The sequence below is a fragment of the Octodon degus genome, unplaced genomic scaffold (genome assembly GCF_000260255.1).
Source record: "Octodon degus isolate 3935 unplaced genomic scaffold, OctDeg1.0 scaffold00103, whole genome shotgun sequence".
NCBI lineage: Eukaryota > Metazoa > Chordata > Mammalia > Rodentia > Octodontidae > Octodon > Octodon degus.
The window spans coordinates 10,724,210-10,742,888 of NW_004524679.1; the positions used below are offsets into that span (position 1 = coordinate 10,724,210).

The 18,679-nt window shown below is 34.1% G+C and overlaps 1 protein-coding gene and 1 pseudogene across 8 annotated transcripts in view; both read left to right on the forward strand.

Annotated features, from left to right (window-relative positions):
* The window catches only part of LOC101592581, a 16,600-nt pseudogene extending 2,993 nt beyond the window's left edge, over positions 1-13,607 (forward strand).
* The window catches only part of LOC101568064 (protocadherin-11 X-linked), a 1,027,172-nt gene that overhangs the window by 678,657 nt on the left and 329,836 nt on the right, over positions 1-18,679 (forward strand). The gene's annotated exons all lie outside the window — the stretch shown is intronic.

Consider the following 18,679-nt stretch of genomic DNA (forward strand, 5'->3'; position numbering starts at 1 on the left):
AAGAAAGAGTAAAAATCAGAAACAACAGAAACAGGTAACACACAACTATACATATCTTATATTTTTTAAAAACAAGAATAGCTGATTAACAATGGTTGTCATATGATTTGTTTTTATTGTCAAATCTGTTGCTCAAATTAATAGGTATTGTTATGCAAGAATGGATATATGGTTGAATATTACCCCTTGATTTCAAGAAATCAAATTTTTGTTCTTGATTCTCTTTTTTTTTTATTACGCTTTTTCTTAAAAGAAAAAAAGTTTATTTTAGAACAACCAGACAGCTCAGTGGACCAAAGCACCTGTTTGGGCAGGAACAGGGACCAGGGTTTGAACCACAGTGTGCAAAGCCAGCCATGGCCCCGGGGTATTCTGAGAAGGCTATTGAGACTGGGTGTAGTGGTGTGCACCTGTAATCCCAGAGGTAAAGAGCTGAAAATAGGAGAATCACTACTAGTCCAATCTTTGTAGTGAGACCCTGTAAACCCTGTACTAAATGCATGATAAAAATTATTTCAAAAATAGAATAGTAATAATTGATATGACATTAGAAATGGTACACATTTAGAAGTCCAAGATGACAGGTATTCAAACATGGCTTTTGTATGACATATTGCTGTTTTCAATGTAGTTGTTCAGTTCCCAGGTATCAGCATACAGAGTTAGTCACAGTGAACATTCTATAAATTTACTTCTATTTTAAAAAAACTGATGGAAATTCTTAGTATAATCACCTCAGCTATCCAGTATGTACACTTTTATGCTTTCTCTCCCTATCTTTTTTCCCATCTTTTTTCCTTTCTCTCCTCTTCATTGTTTAATTCTTATATTCCATTAATTTCTGTTTTACTGTATGTATTATACAGTTCAGGTTTTAGATCCTCTTTCAGGTTCTTACACTGGTTTCTTACACTTGGGAGACAATACGATCTTTACATGTTTGGATCTGTTTTATTTCACTCATGAAAATGGCCTCTAGTTGCATCCAGTTACACACAAAGGCCTAAAGTTTGTCCTTTATAGCTGAGTAATACTCTATTGTACAAAAACACTGCATGTTTTTCATCCATTCTTCAGGTGATCGGCATTTTGTTGCTTCCAAAGTATGGCTATGATAAATTGAGTTGCTATAGACATGGGTGCACTTATATCACGACGGTGTAATATTTTCTTTTCTTTTGGGAAAATAACCAGAAGGGAAATAGCTGCATTGAAGAGATTTTCAGTCCTGGATTTTTAGGAGTCTCCACACTAATTTCCATAGTGTTTATACCAGTCCACAATTCCCACGAGCAGTGGAGAATGGTTCCTTTTACCCTGAAACTCTCCAGCATTTGTTAGTAGTTGATTTCTTTATGATAACCATTCTTTATGGGGTGAGAGGGTATGTCAATGTTGTTTAAATTTGCATGTCTCAAATGGTAAGTAATGTGAGCATTCTTCATGTATTTATTTGCCTCTTGTAGTTCTCATTTTCTTTTTTTTCTTTCAGTACCAGAGATTGAATTCAGACAAGCACTTCTTCTACTGAGTTATCTCCCTGGCCTTTTGTATTTTGTATTTTTTCCTCTGAGAACATTGTATTCATTTCAGATGTCCACTTTTTAATTTGGTCTTTAAATTTTTGGGTTCCAATTTTTTTAGTTCTTTCTATGTTTTAGAGAAAAGACCTTCATCAGAGTGATTAGTGGTTTAGGTATTTCCTAATTTGTGGGTAATTTATTCACTCTGTTGGTGATTTCTTTTGACATGCATAAAACTTCTCAGTAGGAAGAGGTACCAGTTGTTCATTCTTTAAAGTATTTCCCATGCAGCTTGATTTTTGTTCATTAAATATTTGCCTACCCCTATATCTTCAAGATTTCCACATAACTTCTCTTCTAAGACATTTAATTTTTCTGTATTAATGTTTAAATCTTTAATCCATTTTATCTTTTGTTTAGTGAATGGAAATAGACCAAGGTCTAGTTTTAGATTTCAGGCTGTGGAGTGCCAGTTATTCAAGCACCATTTGTTAAAAAAAATTATCATTCTTCCCGTGGACATGTCTGGCTACTATGTGAAAGATGATGACTGAGTTATTTTGTAGTTGTACCTTCACCTTCTAATCTGTTCCATCAATCCTCCAGTCTGTTTTTTTGTTTCTTTTTTTTTTTTGGCCCAGGCCATGCTGATTTTATCACAGAAGCTTTGTAGTATAATTTCAAGTCAGTGATGTAATGCCTCCTGCCTTGCCTTTGTTGCCTAGGATTTCCTTCACTATTCTAGGAATTTTCTGACTCCAAATAAATTTTAGGAAAGTTTTCTCTAGATCTCTGAGTTATATTGCTAGTATTTTGATAGGGATTGCATTAAATATCCACAGAAATTTTAGAAGTATGGGCATTTTCACAATGATGTTTCTTCCTATCCAGGAGCAAGGAATATCTTTCCAATTTTTGAAATCTTCTTCCATCTCTTTTTTCACAATACTGTAATTTTTATTGTGTAGAACGTTTACTTAGCTTGATCATTTTCTAGGTATTTAATTGTTTTGGATGCTACTCTGATGGGTACTTTTTTTTCTAATTTTTCTCTCAGTGTGTTCCTTACCTGTAGAGGAATGCTATTTATTTTTGGGTATTGACTTTGCAAACTGCTGTATTACTGAATTTGTTAATTCTAGGAGCTTCTTGGAGGAGATTTTTGAGTCTTCCAAGTAGAGTATCATGTCATCTGCAGATAACGATAACTTAATTTTTTCTTTATCTATTCTTATTCCTTTTCTCTCTCTTGTGTAATGGCTCTAGCTAATGATTCCAGAACTATATTGAATATGATTGGTAACAGAGGATTTCCTGGTCTTCTACCTGATTTGAGAGTAAAAGATTTCAATTTTTCTCCATTTAGAATTATGTTGGCTATTGGATTGTAATCGTTGGTTTTTATCAGATTGAGGTAGAGGCCATCTATTCCAATTCTCTGGGATATTGATCATGAATGAATGTTGGACATTGTCAAAGACCTTTTCTGCATCAATTGAGATTATCAAGTGGTTTTTGGTTTTGGATCTATTGATATAGTGAAATACATTTACAGGTTTGCATATGTCAACATATCCTTGCATCCCTGGGATGAATTATACCTGGTCATAGTGTTTAATGTTCTTGATCACTTACAGTATTCTATTTGCTAGAATTTTATTTAGTATTTTTATATCTATGTTCATGTGGGAGATTGGACTGTAGTTGTCTTTTTTGGTTAAATCTTTGTCTGGTGTTGGTATCAGTGTAATATTTTCCTCCACAAATGATTTTGGGAATATGGCTTCCTTTTCCATTTCATTGAAGAGGTTAAGGAGTATTGACTTTACATCTTTAAATTTCTTGTAGAATTTAGCTGTGAATCCATCAGGACCTGGGCTTTCTTTGACCATAAGTTTTTTTTATTACATTTCCTATTTAATTGTTTGATACTGAGTTATTCAGAGTTTTTATATCTTCTTGATTCAATTTTGGTAATTTTTACCTGTCTAGGAATTTGTCCATTTCTTTTGTGTATTCGATTCTGTGAGAGTAAAGATTTTCAAAGTAGCTATTGATGATCTTCTGATTTTCCACAGGGTCTGTAGTTATTTTGCAATTTTCATTCTTTTTTGCTTGAATTTGAGTTTTTCCTACATCTTTTTCATGAGGTCAGCTATGGGTTTATCAATTTCATTTAATCTTTCAAAGCACCAGCTTTTGGATTCACTAATTCTTTGTATTATTTTTGTGTCTCAGTTGCATTAATTTCTGTTCTAAGCTTTTTGGCATCGCCCCATGTTCGAGTTTTGGTATTGATTTGCTCTTCTTTTTCTAGACAGTTCAGTTGCCTCATTAGGGTATTTATTCTTTTCCATTCTGTTTTTCTATTGTGGGAGTTCTCCGCTATATATTTCTCTCATCGAAATGCATCCATTGCATTCCTCAAATTCTGGTAAGTATGCTTGAATTATCATTGAATTGAGGATAATTTTAATTTCTTGTTTCATTTCATCTGTAACACATCCGTTTAATTTCCATGTATTTATGGGATTTTGTGGTTTCTTTTGTCTTCTAATTCCATTTTCATTGCACTGTGGTCAGATAATATGAATGGGATAAGTATTTTTCTTGAATGACCTATGGACAAATATGTGGTCTATTTTAGAATGTGTTTCATGTGCAGCTGAAAAGAATGTGTATTATGGTGTGGTTGCATGGAACACTCTGTATGTGTTCACTAAGTGCATTTGTTTAAAGTTCTTGTTCAGTTTATCTATCTGTTTACTAATTTTTTTCTGCTTGAACTATCTTTTTGCACTAAGGGAGTGTGAATATTCCCTCTTTTGATTGTGTTATTGGCTAATGGATTTTTCATGTACATTAAAATGTGTCATACACATATTGTTGCTCCCATACTTTGTGTGCACATATGTATAACTGTTATCTCTTCCTCTTGTATTTTTCCTGCAACCAGTATGCAGTGACCTTCTTTATTTCACTTGATCATTTTTCATTTGAATTTCACATTGTCTACAAATAGCATTGTTACTTGTGATTTTTACTGAGGTCCTGGCACATGTAGTTTTCTATTCCACGCTTTGACTCTCAGCTTATGCATTTATTTATGAGTTAAATGTGATTTTGTATATGGCATATTGTTGGATTTTTTTTCTTGATCCATTCTAACAGTCTATTTCTTTTAATTAGTCAATTGAGTCCATTTACATTGATGGTTATAATTGAGATATATTAGCTTATGTTTGTTATGATAATTTCTTGCTGTTGCTTACCTCCTTTTGTCCTGTGTTTGCTTATCCTATTTGTTGGGTTCCTGCCATTCTCATCTTCGATATGTAGTCATTTTCATTCCTTTGCAGAATATCTTTTAGTATTCTGTGTAGGGTTGGCTTTGACATTGATAATTGCATTAGTTGTTCTTCATTGTCGAAGTATTTGGCTTTCCATTAAACCCGAAAGAGATTTTTGCTGGGTATATCAGTCCTGGTTAGAATTTCTATTTTTTTTTCCAGCTGGCTCTGATATATCTGAGGGCAGGAGTGGCATGGCATGTGGTGCATGGGATCAATTCACCATCACCTGCACCTGCCTGAACTTACCTAAGCAGGAACTTTTGAGCTATCTTGCTGGCCCTGGAATTTGTTCTCTTGTAGAGCTTGAAATACTTCACTCTGTGTATATTGACTTGATGGTTCTGTATAGAAATCTGCCATTATTCTGATGGTTTATCCTTTATATATGGGCTGTTTCTTTTTTCTAGCATATTTTTGTAAGCTCTTTTTATGCTGAAATTCTTTTTAAAAAAATTTTTATTAAGAGACAAATAGCAATGAGACAATTTCAAACCAAATGGTAGGACAGTTTCAATAATTAACACATTGCATACACTCTTCCCAGTGGTTATTTGCTGTACAAGATGCAGACATGATATCCTATTTACAAACACTATTACAACAAATCCCTCTATTCATTAAGAGAATGTAACTATATATCTATCTTAACGATTTTGAATGCACAGACTTGTACCTTGATTATTATATACCTGGCTGAGGTTTTTAATTGAGTTGATAATATTTGGAGTTCTACATGCCTTAGTTACCTGAACATCAAATATTTTCCCCATATTTGGGAAGTTTTCTGCTCTTACTTCTGCCCATGTTCCTTTTTATCATTTGTGTTGACTCCTTCTATTTCATTGATGCCTATTAGTCTTTTGTGTTTATCTTTGCATTGTTTTGCAGCTGTTGAATTATTCTTTCCTGAATCTTAGTTTTTTAAAGAGCTCTTTCCATACCTTTTCACTAGCTGAAATAGTATCGTCATGGTCTGAAAGTCTATCTTCATTAATGTTCAGAAAGTTTTGCCAACTTTCAATTGTTTTTAATCTCCTGAATATCACTTTGAATGTGATAATGCATTTTATTTCTTTTTATAATGCTCATTTATGTCTTCCACCATTTTTCTATTTTCTTCTATTTTTAACAATATCTTCTTTAGAAATACTTAGAATTTTCTTCATTATAGTTATCATTTCTTTTTTTTTTACTTGAGAGATTTTTTCTAATTTGATTTCCTCTGTAGCCTTCTACAGTGGTTTCTTTACTTCAGATACTATAATTTCAGAGGTTTTAGGTGTGTGACTTCCAATTTCTTCTATGTTAGTGTCTCCTGCTTTTGTTCTGGGTGGGTTCTGGGCCGGAAATTTCATTTTTCTTCTTATCTTTATCATTTTATATTTCAGAAAATACTTTTAATTTTGATTTCTGTGATACTTTTTTGTGAAAGTTTGGTAGTAGTTAGCTGTATCGCTATGATCAGAGCCTCTCTGAAAAGATTCTGTTCTTTAGGTATTTCTTCTGTGTCATAGATTCATTTTTTGTTTTGTGTCCCAAGATTTTGACCTCTCAATTAAGAGTGAGGTATTGGTTTCTGTTTGACACTGTCCTCTGTGCTATGCTGTAGGACTTTGGTGAGGTTATTACCCAATTACCTCCTAATGTTACTACCCAAGGGAAAACATGTAGTTCAATTAGATATGTTTTTGAATTTACAGCAATACAATTAACAACACTAACAATGGGTAGTGAGATTTAGAAATTCACAAACTTTTGTAGCTAATGGGTTTGTATTTTAGACCATAAGAACAAACATTAAGACTGTATAGCTATGAAGATATTGGATTAGGAATTTGTTTTTAAATTAGCTCCCTTAAGTTTGTTGTGCTCACCTCACTTTGATGTACCTGGAGTCTTCCAGGTAGAATATTTCACCCAGTTACCCGTTGCCACCTCTGTGTTAAGAGGATACTCCTGTAGATCTGGGTCTAAGACTGTGTCTCACTGGGTCTAGCAGTATGCCTCAGGTTACCAGATCAAAAACTAACAAACTCAAACTTCAGCAGTGGGTCCTGGCTTATGTCTGCCTGTTGTGCTCAGCTTGTTCCTACTGTGGTCCATGGAAGTGAACATGTTGTGCCCTAGTGGCTAGATGTTCTTCTCCTGGTTTAGCTCGCCGGGTCTGCCCTGTCGGAATTTCTAGCACAAGGTCCCAAACTGAGTCTCTCTGTTGAAGTGCTGCTCTGCTTAGTCTCAAACCTTGCCTCCATGCTGTGGAGTTCTACTCTGCCAGGTCCCGAATGGACCAGAGCTCTCTGCTGTGGAGTTCTTCTCTGATGAATACCAAACCGACCAGGCCTCTCTGCTCAGCTTTATTATATTTTTTGACTTTTATGATACAAAAGAGAAAAAAAATTGATTAATTATATATATGGCTAAGGAAGTTGTATATTTAACTTGTGAAATATTCTCTGGCACTAACCAAAGATGATAAATCTGCTACCATATGCATTAGCATAGCCCTTCCATTTCCCTTTATCTCTTCTTTCACTAAATCATGTTGTTTCAAACATGCTAATATATTAGAGATTAATTCACAAAAATGAAGTAGTTAATCTTGGCACCACATTTTGATTGATCATCTCCCCTAATCCTAATAATTAAAATAAAAACTGGAATATTAATTTTATTAACTAATGTACTCCTCAGAGAAATCCTAATTTTGTCTTGGTCTGCTAAGATTGTTGATATAAAAACACCACAATAATAATTAGTTCAAATTTTAATTATTAAAGCATGTAATTCTGCCAGTAGGCTATTGGTAAATTTAAAAAACAAAAAAATAAAACAGTTAAATATTAACAGGATAATAACTGAATAATGGATTATTAAAACTCAGTCCTATGTAGTTAAGGATATTAGTAATTACTTATCTAAACACAAACCAAAGCCATTGTAATAATTTTCAGATAAATTTTTTATAGAGTAGTACTGGTTAATCCATGATTCAGAGGGCTTATTTATTTAGACAGTCATAGAGAAAATAACGCTCAATTATTTAGAAGCAATGAAAAACAATTATTCATACATTTAAGCAGACAGTTATCAAAGGAAAATCATTTTGTTTTTATTTTTAATTTTTAAAGACAGTATAAAATAGCATTAAAACAGAAAAATAACAAGTTATACAGAATATCACTTAACAATTAATGGGAATTTCATAGTATTTGTTGTAATGTACAGTGTTGTCTTCCAATAGTTATTCATATTACCAGATATATACATGCAAAATTAGAAGCAAAAAGGAAAAGAAAATAAGTTAAGAAGAGAAAAGAGACAAACATCTGAAAAAAGGAGACAAATCAAACTAAGCATTATCATCTTCTTTCCATACATCAGCAGAAATCCACAGTACACTTGTCCAAATCATCTGGCCTACATACATAGATATATCTCATTCTTTCACTCCCTCTCCTGTCCTTCTCTTCAACTCAATAACTCTTTGCTTTTGGATGAGTTCATTACCTTTTACCAGTATCTATTGCACCCTTCAGATTCCATTTTCTTTTTCAGGTTCTCACACTAAGGAGACAGCATAATGTTTGCACATGCAGGCCTGATTTATTTCACTTAACCATATGCTCTCTAGTTGAGTCAATGTACCAAACAAAGACTCAAATTCATCCTTTCTTATGACTGCATAATACTCATTGTGGCTGTCCTCGCATCCCTTTTTTTCTCTAAATTTTGGGCCCCAAACACAGGTTTTTAACCCTCCAGAACAGAAGCTTATTATTATTACCTACAACTTAGGCAATTGAGCATAACCTCAGTATCTGTCTGAATATTTAACATCTTAGACATAACATGGAGCAGATATTTTCCATCAAGTATTGATATGTTAAACTTTAAGTCCCTAATGAATATAAAGAAAAAATATTTAAAAAATAAGAATAAAGAGTTACATATTTTTAGACAGAAATTTAGAAATCCTACCATACACAGCATTATAGAAGGACAGTCCTGTGACATCTTTTATCTTGTTTCTTATTTTCATTTACTACTTTTATTTTTTAAGAAACATTTACTGGAGAGACAGTATGGCAGTATTTGGTATGACATGACTAGCAGTACGTGTTTAGGAGACCAGAAAGAGAGGCATTCCAAGCATGACTCTACTATTACACATTGCTAACTTCATTGTAGTAGATTAGACCACAGGTATCAGCATATGTAGTTACTCAGGTTGAGAATCCTACCAATTAATTGCTAGGATCAAAAACCTTCTGAAGATTCTCAGGACCATTGCCTTAACCATCTTGTGCATATAAATGTATGGCTTTGCTCCTTTCATATTTCCTCACTTTTCTCCTTGCCTTCTCTTCATTGTCTAATCTTTAAATTATCACTTTCCTTGTAATTGTGTTATACCTTTCAATTTTTATTTCTTCTTTAGAATTCTTACAGTAGGGAGAGTATAAGGTATTTACACATGTGGATTTGGTTTATTTCATTTATGAGTATATCTTCAAGTGGCATCAAATTAAATATATAAAGACTTCAAGTTTATCATTCTTTATAGCTGAGGAATACTCCATTGTACAAAAATAGCACAACATTTTTATCCATTCTTCAGGTGATAGGCATCTTGGTTGATTCCAAGATTTGGCTATCATAAATTGTACTGCTACAAAGATAGGTACACATATATCACTATGGTATGAAGTTTTCCATTCCTCCAGTAAATTCCCAGTACGGGGGATAGCATGTTTGAAAGGTATTTCCAGTTCTAGATTTTTAAGGAGTCTCCACACTGATTTCCATAATGGTTGAACCAGTGTACATTCCCAACAGGAGTAAAAAAGGGTTCCTTTTTGCCCATAGCCTCTCCAACATTTGTTGTTGGTTGATTTCTTTATGATAACCATTCTTTCTTGAGTGACATTGAATCTCAGTATTGTTTTAATTTGCATTTCATGGGTGGCTGGTGATGTGGAGCATTTTTGGCCTAAACATTCAAGGGCAGTAAGGACTCAGGACATAAGAGAACCTGTAAAGTAACATCCTGTAACACAATTGTGTCTCAAATTTTCTGTTCAAGGAAATTAGGGAGCCAAAGAGGAAAATGATCTTTTGTGCCTGATAAGGTCAGTCAAATCCCCTCAGGATTTTTACCATGTACCTCAGTTTGCAGATCCTTTGCCAGTGTCAGCCATGTGGATGCCTCACGGCCATTGTTTGACCAAATTGCTGTCTGTGAAAGCTTGAGAGAATGTTTTCTCCCAATGTGACTCTCCTTAGGCACACGTTACATCATTGATCACTTTCTCTCTGGACCCATAATCTCCTTTACCAGAAAATTTGGGATGTAATTGAGTTACGGGATGTTGTAGTACAGGTTCTCCTATTTCCAGGGTCGTTACTGACCTTGAAAGTCTGGGGCTAAAATGTTGGCAGTCCTTGTAGCCCTTCTTTTTCTTTAATTTTGTTCTGCAAACTTAAGTTGGTAACCCTCCTGAAGAGAAGCTTAATGATATTATTACCCTATAGCATAGACAGTTGAGCTTAACCTCACTATCTGTCTGATTATCAAACATCTTAGACATAACATGGAACAGGTATTTTCCATCAAGTATTGATGTTAAACTTTGAGTCTCACCAGAATATGAAGAAAAAAGATTAAAAAGATAAAAAAACAGACAATACTTAAAAAATAACCATCCAGCAGAAAGGTATGAAAATGAAGTATAAAAATTAAAGCCATATTATTATGATGAGCTTCAAATGGCTCAAGTCAACAACTTCGGACATCAACAGTCTTAGATAAAACCCACTACTATTATGGACTATTGGACAATGTTGGGATATTTTGCTGAATTCATGTACCTATAGTGTTGAAATGACAATGGAATGTTCTTCTCTGATAAAACTAACTGAAAAAAGGGGATGCAAATGAACTACCATTTTCTATTTGTATACTTAAAATAGTTAGGATAGGTATACAGCTCCATTCTTTCAATTAAGTGAATAGAGAAGTTTGCTCTCACAGTGTTTGAGACAGGATATCAGGTCTGAATCTTGTACAGTGAATAAAAACTAAGGGAAATATGCAATGTATTAATTATTGAAAATGTACTAGCAACCAGTTGTGAAACTGTCTCATTCTGATTTGATTCTCAATAAAAATATATATAAAAAGAAAGTGATTGAGGATGAAGAGTGTGCCTAAGGAGAGACCTGGAAAGAAAGCATTCTCTCATGATTTCATAGACACAAATTGGTCAAGCAATAGCCATGAGTCGTTCACATGGCTGACACTGACAAAGGATCTACAAACTGCAGTACAGGGTTTCAGAGTAAATCCTGAGGGGATCTGACCGACCTTGTCAGATACAAAAGTTACATTTTTTGTTATATAGGTCTTTCTTTTTCTTGGTTTTTACCATCAAGCAGAACAGTATAAAAATATTGTCTAAAAAGTAAATCCATATTAATATGCTGAGGTGTAAATGGCTCAACTCAAAATCTTCTAACGTTGCCGGTTCTACAGAAAACACACCGATATTATGGACTATTGGACTATATTGAAATACTTTACTGAATTCACTCACCTACCATATTTAAATGACAATAGAATATACTTCTCTGACAAAAGTAAACAGAAAAGGGGATACAAAAGAAGGGCCATTATTTTTCTAATTACAACTATGACTTTATTATTTGATCCATTGGTCATTAAATATTAAGTTGTCTCATTTTATTTTTTTCTCTAAATTTCTTTTATTATTTTTAAAGACAACAAAAATAATAATAAAAAAATTAGTAACAATACAAAATTTCACTAAACAAAAGGATAGGCATTAAAAAGTTGTTATTATATTTTATATTGCTATCTTCAAATTAGTTGTTCAGATTATCAAATATAAGCATGCAAAATTGGTCAAAAAATTAAAAAGAAAAGAAAAAAATTTAAGCATTAACTGTTCCTTTCAATGAATAGTAGAAATCAGTGGTACAAGTTATTCTGCTTATATACACATCTATATTTCCCTTCCTTCCAACTTTATTTTCTCCTTTCCTTCATGCCAATTGTTCTTCTTTTTTTCCTTATACTTTCATTGATAAACAAATAGCAATGAGACAGTTTCAAATCAAATTGGTAAGACAGTTTCAATAATTAACACATTGCATACATTCTTCCTAGTGATTAATTGCTATACAAGATGAGGACATGAAATCCTATTTACAGACACCATTAGAACTAATCACTCTATTCACTAAGAGAAGGTAACTATATATCTATCCTAACCACTTTGAATACACAGATACAAAATGGACAATCATCTGTATACCTTTTTTGGTTAAGTCCCGTTATTTGAATACTATAGGTGTGTAAACTCAGCAAAATATTCTAAAAGAGTTCAGTAGCCCATAATAGCATTGGGTTTTCAGCTTGATTTGCAATTTCAGAAATTGTTTTCTTGAATCCCCTACAGCTCAAAATAACAGCATGGCTTTAGGTCACATATTTTGTTTTTATACTTTTCTGCTGGATGTTTAAGAACTAGGTAAAGCAGGATCTGTGCAACAAGAGTTGTAGCTTTTGGGTCTGATAAGGTTAGTGAAATCTCCTGAGGATTTATCCTGAAATCCTCTACCTCAGATTGTAGAACTTTGTCAGTGTCAGCCATGTGGATGAGTCATGGCCATTGCTTGGCCAATGTGCTCTCTGTGAAAGCCTGAGAGAATGTTTTCTCTCCATGTGACTCTCCTTAGGCACACTCTACATCATCGATCACTTTCCTCTTTGGCCCCGATAATCTCCTTGATCAGAAAATTTGGGACACTGCTGAATTAAATGATGTTACAGTACAAGTTCTCATATGTCCTGAGTCTTAATTGACCTTGGAAAGCTAAGGCCAAAATTTTGGCTTTCCTTGCGGCCCTCCCTTTTCTCTAATTTTGGTCTGCAAACTTAGGTTGTTAACCATCCAGAAGACAAGCTTATTGTTATTATCATACAACCTAGGCTGCTAAACTTATCCTCACTATCTGTATGAATATCAAACATCTTAGGCATAACATGGAACAGGTATTTTTCATCAAGTGTTGATATGTTGAACTTCAAGTCCCTATAGATTATGATGAAAAGACATTTAAAAATTAGAATATATTTTAAAAAATAATGCCCCCAACTTTAAAGCCACAGCTGTTACGCCAGATGTTCAGTTCAAAGATATCTTCCTGTCTGACTACAAAGGAAAATGCGTTCTTCTTTTATCCTCTTGACTTCACATTTGTGTGCTCCAAGGAGATAATTGTGTTCAGTGACAGGGTAGAAGAATTTAAGAAACTTAACTGTCAAGTCATTGGTGCTTCTGTGGATTCTCACTTTTGTCATCTGGCATGGATCAACACTCCCGAGAAACAAGGAGGATTGGGGTCTATCAACATTCCCTTGGTGTCAGATCCCAAGCATACCATTGCTCAGGATTATGGCGTCTTAAAGGCCAATGAAGGCATCTCATTCAGGGGCCTCTTTATCATTGATGATAAGGGTATCCTTTGGCAGATCACAGTTAACAACCTTTCTGTTGGCTGCTCTGTAGATGAAACTCTAAGACTCGTTCAGTCCTTCCAGTTCACTGACAAACATGGAGAAGTGTGCCCAGCTAGGTGGAAGCCTGGAAATTATACCATCAAGGCTGATGTTCAGAAAAACAAAGAGTATTTCTCTAAGCAGAAGTGAGCAGTGAGTCAAGATAACAAAAGCTTTTTTGTACGTTTTTTTTCTCATGTTTTAAACACGATGTGCATGGCAATACGTATATTTCCTGCAGGGGTTTTGGAACCATCTTTTCTTCCACTAGTAGTAATGGCCTGAGCTGTATTTAGGAATTGACCATATGAAAATGATGATGTGTGATATACCAGTAGCAGTGCCAATGCCATTCGTTGACCTTTTGTATTGCCTATTAAACTCAAAATGAGAAAAAAAATAAAAATAAATAATTAAAAAGGCTGCCCAGATAGCTCAGTGGAATAAAGCACCTGCTTAGGCAAAGCGCAGTGGCCAGGCTTCCATCCCTGGTGTGGTGGTTCCGCCTCCTGGGCATGCTGTGATGACCCTTGATTCTGCGCATGGTGCTGTCTGCCTATAATCCCAGCACTTGGGAGGCTGAAAACAGGAGAATCACTACAAGTCTGATCTATATAATGAGATCCTGTAGACCCTGTAGACCCTATACTAAATACTTTAAAAATAATTCAATCAACAACTGTTTAATATGCTGCTGAGAAAATTGTACACTTCTATATTTTAGCCAAGTATATAAACTAACAAACCATTATGGAAACTCCTCTCAAACCTAAAACAAGAAATTCCCTATGCCTAGCTATTGTTCTTCTGAGTATACTGAAAGAATCAAAGACATCATATTTTAGTGATACATGCACATACTTGTTCATAGCAGCACAATTCATAATTGGTACATCATAGAAGCAGCCCCTGTCAAAATATGAATAAAGAAAAGTTGGTATTTATGCACAGTGGAGTAGTACTGTTCCATAGAGAAAGGTGAACTTGAGTCACTTTGAGAACAACATAAAAGGTAAATAAATCAGACACACAAACTTAATATAACATGTTTAACTTATTTGAAGTATTTGACATATAAGGGGAAAAGAGACAGATAATAGGAAATAGGGGGATAGATAATTGCAAATTGAAAGTAGACCAAGAAATAAAGTGAAAAGGGAGAAGATTAAAAAACAACGGAAAGGTGTTATACACATGTACCCACACCCCACGATGAATATACTAATAAAAATGTAAGATGTCATCTTGGTGTTCTTATTGTGTACCATTTCTAATGTCATATCAATTATTACTATACTCTATTTAAATTTTTTTTTTAAAGGTAAGGAAAAACAAAGAGTGACAGGAACAAATATTTAAGGTTTCTTGAAAGCAAGTGGTAATATTCAATCATATGTCCAAACTTACAAAACTATATCTGTTAAGTTGAGCAACAGATTTGATGATTAATAAAGAAAATATATCAACCATTGTTAATCAGCTATTCTTGTGTTGAAAATTTGCAACATATGTACTGTTGCATGTTACCACTTCTGTTTTTTGTTTCTGATTTTTGTTCTTGCTTTTATTCCTCTTCAAAATTAAATTAAATTAAATTAAATTAAAAACAAAATATAAATTTGATAAATAATAACTAATAATAAGTGAATTAGTCATTATTATTAATTAGTTAATAATAAATAATAATAAAAATGAATATACTAGTAAAAATGCAAAAAATTATTAATAAAAATTCAAAATAAAAATGGGGACGATAGAAAACTATTTAAATGGAGATAGTAGATGAAACAATCTAAGCAACATCATCCTGGTCTATGTAGAAACACTATAAATCCCTTCCCCTTGCTTTGCTCATACACTTTCTGCTAATGCATACTCATGGGTCCATAAGCATGAGGGTAAGCATGGGGTCACCACAGCTACACCCTATAATTTTCAATCATTGTTGAACCCTGCTCTTGACAATAATATGCAACTCTTATACATACATTCTCAAGACCTGTCCTGGACAGATAGCCACAACTCCTTTGTGCTGAAATTTCCCCTTGAAAGTGCTATTGTGACCTTTCCCTTCCACAGCACCCCCCCCTTTATGATCATAACCCTATAAAGATCTTATAGCCTTTACAATAGCTGGCCTGGTTACTAGTGACAGAGTGGTTTCTCTGAGGTCTTTTATGAAATAAAACTGTCCTGTTGAGCTTACACTATATTTCCTTCTTTTCCTTTTTGTCCTAATATTGAAGTCCAAAATACAAAAGGAAATCTAGGAAGTAGAGGATAATTTAGAGATATAAAGGCAAAGTTAATTAATGATTATCATTTAATTTTGCCTAACAGGCATGAAGTAATTGACACATTTTAAATTCATAAATGAGGGATTTTTGAAATTAAGCAAATCTGCAGAAGTATAATGGCTACATTTTTGGGAGATTTTCGAATTGACAGAGGTGTTGGATGTCATATGCTGAGTCTAAGATTTCAGAAGGCTGACATAAGGAACTTATCACATCTAAAATAAGTATTCAGGTTCACTGACTCTCATCAAGGAAAAAATAGTTTTTAGGACATATCAGTAAAAGAGACATGAGAAATAGTTCTTGGAGGTAAATGCTGGACATACCAAAGAATGAAGTAAGGATATTCAAATAAATGAGGTATATTACAAGCCAGGGTTGCTCCCATTTTAAGGTTGTTTTCAATATGGATGGTCTTGGATGTGTATTCTCACTGTCTGCCAAGTTATAATGCAAGCTGTCTATAGGTGTTTGAAGTCATTATATACATTAAAACATGCTGTCTCTGAAGTAGCTCTCCCAATGGGCTGTAAAGGCAATTTGAATGTGAAAAGAATCTAGTATCCTTGAAGTTGTAGGCTATTATGAAGGGCTTTATAAATTTAACACTACCTGTGTAAGGATGGAGGAAAGGGATCATGTGTTTCACTGCCTGAAAGAAGAAGGAAAATTTTGTCTTGAAGCTGGAGTCTTTCTTAGAAGTAAAATTTTAAATTTTTGATCTTATGATCTCTTTTTATTGTTTACAGCTATGCTAAGATAGGCAGTAAGACACAGATAGACCCTAGAGAGAGTCAAAGAAGAAGATGAAAATATATTACAACTGTAATTACAGGTGCACCCATAAAAATCTAGGCCTCAAGATAGAGACAAGATGGCCTACATGCCTTACAAGGGGATAAATAATCAACTATAATTGTGATGGTATGGCCCAATACAGTATAGATAGAAATCACTTGCCCAGGTCAGTGACCAAAACCTCCTGATGCATCTCTTATAAGAAAGTCCTTGTTCTTTCTCTGTACACTTTCTACATGACTTACCATTAGGTCAACATTTTGTAAGTGATCATAGTTATAATCTTATTGGTTGATTATTGTTTTGTTCCACATAATACCTGCTTCATGATTTGCCACCCACCTCAAGACTTTGCGATGTAATAGTCCCTTGCTTTTTCACAGTTCGACTTTCACAGACTCATTATTTTGAAAAGATATTAATCTAAATTATTTATGGCAGATTTTTTGCTATATCACGTGATTTTGTAGCACCATACAGTATACATGTTTTTAAAAATTATATAGGTTTATGAATTTACAAAATGGTAAAGATTTTATTTTTATTTTATTTTATTTATTTTTTTTTGTATTTTAGGGAAGGGTCTACAGTGTATTCAGTGTCTCAATACTAGATTGGACTCATAGTGATATGCCTGTTTGCAGCCTCCCAGGAGCTGGGATTACAGGCGTTCACCACTACACCCAGTCTCAATTGCAGTCTCAGTGTGCCCCAGTGCCCCATGGGCAGGACCATCAGGACATCAAAACCCAGACCCTGTACCTGCTTGCAGGCACTTTAATCTGCTGAGCTATTTGGCCAGCCCTAGTGAAGAATTTTAGAAGTATTTTTAAAAGTGTAGGAGGAGTTTATAAGATTGTGGAAAGGGTTTATAAAGCCTTAAATTTATATGAATACTAAAATAAATATAATGTCACTACTTTGCTGATTTTCTCTCATTGCAGGGATATCTCTTCTTTGTAATAACCATGATAAGTGAAGGATCACTGTATTAAACTTTCTGTGGAAAGTGGGATCCAAGGCAACCCACTCAGGTCCAATCCTTTCTCTTAGGAGTTGTCACTCTACTGATAGAATTTCCTACTTTTAATATCCATTGTTCTTTAAAATTCATTTCTCAATATCATGGGACACAAATTTGGCATATTTGACATCTAGCAGGTTAAGAGCAGTATTTATTTCTCCTACATTATTTAGGGGTTTATATATTTGGAGGTTCCACTGAGTTAATGGGTAGGTGGTAAGAGTGTGGTAATTATCCATGGTAATCCACTTTACCATGGATTCTGAGTTGTGACTCATTTAGGTAAGCAAAAGTTTTCATCCTTGTGTGCCAATAGTTTAAGCCTTCAATTTTGTACCTTGTCATTTTATGCATTGCTTTTGTTCAAACAATGATAAATTCAAGTTTAGTATGTGGGAAGGTTATGATGTTTCTTTAATGAACATTTTACTTTTTCTACTGTTTCAGACAGTGCCTTTTAATTCTTTCTCTATATGCTGGAGTTAGACTAACTGGTTGTTGAATTAATTGGCACATTCTACTTGACTCATTTAACTTGTTAGACAGCATCAATAGGGAAAAATAATGATGGAACATCCCCTAGTAGTGACTTAGATATGAAATGCTGTAAAATGGGACTCTTATGAAATCTAGATTATATAAAGGAAACAGTCTTTCCTATCAATAAATCACAGAAATCCATCTGCCAGGTAAATCCAATAGTTTGTAAGCTGCTTTCAAGCCATGGAGGACAGGGTGCACTGGGACAGAGGGACACAAAGCCCTTTCACAATCTAGAGGAAATGTCAAGCTTGTTCTGCCTCCAATTCCTTTTTGGTCTAATCTGCCACTTCTGCAAAGCAATTTTATTTCTTGAGATTCCACACACTTACATTTGCAGGCTGAGGGTGACAACTCTTGGACAAGTTGTCTCAATTAGTCACTGTGAGCATGAGAATAAAAGACTTTCTTTGCTTGATGTCATTTCTTATCTGTTCTTTCAACTTTGTACTTCCCTTTCTGAAAGACATATTTACACTAAGGATTTGAGCAGAAGGAACTTTGAACTGTCCCAACTATTCCCCCCTATGGAACAGATAAGAATCTTTAAGGTGAGGTCTTGG